Genomic DNA, 5,102 nt, shown 5'->3' with positions numbered 1-5,102 from the left:
ACTATATAAACAAACTCAAAGACAAAAATCACATGATCATCTCGTTAGATGCTGAGAAAGCATTTGACAAATTACAACACCCATTCATGATAAAAGTCTTGGAAAGGTCAGGAATTCAATGCCCATACCTAAGCATAATAAAAGGAATCTACAGAAAACCAATAGGCAACATCAACGTAAATGGAGAGAAGCTGAAAGCAATTCCACTAAAATCAGGGACTAGACAAGGCTGCCCACTTTCTCCCTACCTATTCAATATAGTACTTGAAATCCTAGCCAGAGCAATTAGACAACAAAGGGAGATCAAGGGGATCCAAATTGGAAAGGAAGAAGTCAAAATATTATTATTTCCAGATGATATGATAGTATATATAAGTTACCCTAAAAATTCCATCAGAGAACTCCTAAACCTGATAAACAGCTTCAGTGCAGTAGCTGGATATAAAATTAAGTCAAACAAATCAGTGGCCTTCCTCTACACGAAGGACAGACGGGACGAGAAAAAAATTAGGGAAACAACACCCTTCACAGTAATCACAAATAATATAAAATACCTTGGTGTGACTCTAACTAAGGAAGTGAAAGATCTGTATGAGAAGAACTTCAAGTCTCTGAAGAAAGAAATCAAAGAAAATCTCAGAAGATGAAAAGATCTCCCATGCTCATGGATTGGCAGGATTGTGAAAAATGTCTATCTTGTCAAAGCAATCTACTGATTCAGTGCAATCCCTATCAAAATTCCAACTCAATTCAAGGAGTTAGAAAGGGCAATTTGCAAATTCATCTGGAATAACAAAAAACCTAGGATAGCAAAAACTCTTTTCAATGATAAAAGAATCTCTGGTGGAATTACTATGCCTGATCTAAAACTGTACTACAGAACAATTGTGATAAAAACTGCATGGTACTAGTATAGCAACAGACAGGTAGACCAATGGAATAGAATTGAAGACTCTAAAATGACCACACCCACCTTTGGTCACTTGATCTTTGCCAAGGGATCTAAAACCATCCAGTGGAAAAAAGACAGCATTTTCAACAAATGGTGCTGGCACAACTGGCTGTTATCATGTAGAAGAATGAGAATTGATCCATTATTATTTCCTTTTACTAAGGTCAAGTCTAAATGGATCAAGGAACTCCACATAAAACCAGACACACTGATACTTATAGAGGAGAAAGTGGGGAAAAGCCTTGAAGATATGGGCACAGGGGAAAAATTCATGAATAGAACTGTAAAGGCTTGTGCTGTAAGATCGAGAATTGACAAATGGGAGCTCATAAAATTGCAAAGCTTCTGTAAGGCAAAAGACACTGTCAATAAGATATAAAGGTCACTACCAGATTGGGAAAGGAACTTTATACCAATCCTAAATCAGATAGGGGACTAATACCCATTATATATAAAGAACTGAAGAAGATGGACTCCAGAAAATCAAATAACCCCATTAAAAAATGGGGCACAGAACTAAACAAAGAATTCTCAACTGAGGAATATTAAATGGCTGAGAAACACCTCAAAAATGTTCAACATCCTTAATCATCAGGGAAATACAAATCAAAACAACCTTGAGATTCTACCTCACACCAGTCAGAATGGCTAAGATCAAAAATTCAGGTGACAGCAGATGCTGTTGATGATGTGGAGAAAGAGGAACACTCCTCCATTGTTGGTGGGATTGCAAGCTTGTAAAACCACTCTGGAAATCAAACTGGCAGTTCCTCAGAAAATTGGAAATAGTACTACTGGAGGATCCAGCAATACCTCTCCTGGGCATATATCTAGAAGATGTTACAATTGGTAATAAGAACACATGCTCCACCATGTTCATAGCAGCCTTATTTATAATAGTCAGAAGCTGGAAANAACCCAGATGTCCCTCAACAGGGGAATGGATACAGAAAATGTGGTACATTTAAACAATTCAATACAACTCAGGTATTAAAAACTGTGAATTTATGAAATTCCTAGGCAAATGGATGGATCTGGAGGGTATCATCCTGAGAGAGGTAACCAAATCACAAAAGAACTCACATAATATGCACTCANTGATATTTGGATATTAGCCCTGAAACCTAGAGTACCCAAGACATAATTTGTAAAACACATGAAACTCAAGAAGGAAGACCAAAATGTGGACACTTCACCCCTTCATAGATTTGGGAACAAAACTCCCATGGAAGGGGTTACAGAGACAAAGTTTGGAGCTGAGATGAAAGACGGGCAATTCAAAAACTGCCCCACCCAGGGGTCCATCCCATAATCAGCCACCAAACCCAGACACTATTGCACACACCAGCAAAATTCTGCTGAAAGGACCCTGGTACAGTTGTCTCTTGTGAGGCTATGCCAGTGCCTGTCAAACAGTATTGGATGCTCACAGCCAGCTATTGGATGGAACACAGGGCCTCCAATAGAGGAGCTAGAGACTGTACCCAAGGAGCTGAAGTGGTCTGCAACCCTATAGGTGGAACAACAATATGAACTAACCAGCACCCCCATAGCTTGTGTCTCTAGCTGCATATGTAGCAGAAGATGGTCGAGTCAGCCATCATTGGGAAGAGAGGCCCCTTGGTCTTACAAACTTTATATGCCCCAGTACAGGGGAACACCAGGGCCAAGAAGGGGGATTGAGTGGGTAGGGGAAAGGGGGTGTAGGGTATAGGGGACTTTGGGGATAGCGTTTAAAATGTAAATGAAGTAAATATCTAATAAAAATGGGGAAAAAGATATTTTCTACGATTTTAATTTTGTTCAATTAATATTTCTATATCAATGTCATGCTGTATTGGATTAATACAATTAACTTTTGGAAACCATTTTTATTTCAAATATTAATTTAGTTGTTCTGATTCTCTTTATTTTGTTATTGAGGTTAGAATGATATTTTAGAAATTATCAGCTGAAATTTTTAGAGACTAGTTAGGCCATCTGTATTCATATCGACTTGAAGCATATAATGTTGACAATGTGATTTCTTCAGTGTCATTGTCTTATTTCCAGTTATTCTAACAATTTTAAAAATTGCTTTATTTATTTACATTGCCACCATTGTACCCCTCCTGGTCTGCCCTCCCACAGTTCCTCATCCATTATTCTCTCCCTTACTTGTGAGAGGGTGGTCCTTCCTACTAGGTTTCCCCCTTTCCTGGGACCTCAAGTCTCTCAAGGTTTAAACATGTCTTCAACTGAAACCAGACCAGGTATTTCCCTGCTATGTATGTGCTTTTGGGGCGGCAGGGGGGATCTCAGACCAGCCTCTGTATGCTGCCTGGTTGATGACTCACTCTCTGGGAGCTCCCTGGTTTCCTAGTTAGTTGAAACTGCTGGTCTTCCTATGGCGCTGCCATCTCGTTTAGCTCCTTCAGTCCTTCTCCTAACTCAACCATAGGGGTCCTGAATTTCAGTCAAAAGGTTGGGTGTAAATATCTGCTTCTGCCTCAGTCACCTGTTGGTAGGAACTATCTGAGAATAGCCATGCCAGGCTCCTGTCTGTAGGCTCCTGACATCATTGCATCAGCAATACTGTCAGGGTTCGGTCTGGTCTGCCACACAGCATGAGATGGGTCCGCTTTCCCTTAGTCTCTTCTCCATGTATGTCCCTGCCGTTCTTTTAGAGAGGAACAATTCTATGTCAGAAGTTTTGACTGAGGGCTGGTAACTCCATCTATTCACTTGATGTCCCATCTTTCTACTCGGGGTGTACTCTGCAAGTTCCCTCTTGCCGCTGTTGGGCATTTGGGCTAAGGTCACCCTCTTTGAGTCCTCACCTCCTGGGTCTTTGGTACTTTCTCAAGGATTTCCCCACCTCACATGCTCCAAGGCTGTTTATTTCCATTCATTCTCATGGTCCTCTGGGCTTCTCTCCTGTCTGTCCCCCCCACACCACACCACCCCTTCGCCCTGATCATGTGTCCCTTTTCTCCTCCCCCTCCAGGCTCCCACCGAGATCCCCCCTCCCTCTGTTTACTAAGCTTATTTTGTTCTCCCTTCTAAGTGCGATTTAATCATTCTCACTTGGTTCTTGTTACACTTACTGTCTGTGGGTTTTATCCTAGATAGTCTATACTTTTGGGTCAGAGTTATTTCACTCAGGATGATGTTTTCTTTTTTTCTTTTTCTTTTTCTTTTTTCTTTTTCTTTTTTTCTTTTTGTTTTTTTTTCTTTTTTTTTAAACAATTTTTATTAGATATTTTCTTCATTTACATTTCAAATGTTATCCCAAAAGTCCCTTATACCCTCCCCCCGCCCTCCTCCCCTACCCACCCACTCCTGCTTCCTGGCCCTGGAGATCTCCTGTACTGGGGCATATCAAGTTTGCATGACCAAGGGGCCTCTCTGCCCAATGATGGTCAATTAGGCCATCTTCTGCTACATATGCAGCTAGAGACATGAGCTCTGGGGTTACTGGTTAGTAAATATTGATGTTACAACTATAGGGTTGCAGACCCCTTCAGATATTTTCTTGTTTCATCCATTTTCCTGCAAAATTCACAATGTCCTCATTTTTAATAGCTAAATAGTATCCCATTGGGGAAATGAAGCACATTTTCTGTATCCACTCTTTGTTCCAGGGACATCTGTTTCGTTTCCAACTTCTGTCTTTCACAAACAAGGCTACTATGAACATAGCGGAACATGGGTCCCTGTGGTATGGTTGAGTGTCTCTTGGGTCCTGTAGTATGGTTGAGTATCTTTTGGGTATATGGCAAGAGTGGTATAGCTGGGTCATCAGGTAGAACTACTTCCAATTTTCTGAAGAACTCCCAGATGGACTTCCAGAGTGTTTGTACCAGTTTACAATCCCACCGTCAATGGAGGAATGTTCCTTTTTCTCCGCATACTCGCCAGCATGTGCTGTTACTTGAGTTTATGAACTTAGCTATTCTGATTGGTGTAAGATGGAATCTCACAGGGTTGTTTTTCATTTTCCTGATGACTAAGGAATTTGAACATTTCTTTAAGTGCTTCTCAGCCATTCGAGATTCTTCTATTCTGATGTCTCTGTTTTCCTCTATACCCCATTTTTAAATTGGTTTATTTGATTTTTTTGGAGGTTAGCTTCTTGAGTTCCTTATTGTATTTATATTGCTTCAAATGT

The sequence above is a fragment of the Mus pahari genome, chromosome 8, assembly GCF_900095145.1.
Source record: "Mus pahari chromosome 8, PAHARI_EIJ_v1.1, whole genome shotgun sequence".
NCBI classification, from domain to species: Eukaryota; Metazoa; Chordata; class Mammalia; order Rodentia; family Muridae; genus Mus; species Mus pahari.
The sequence above is the reverse complement of the archived record's forward strand: the minus strand, read 5'-3'. Positions refer to the sequence as shown.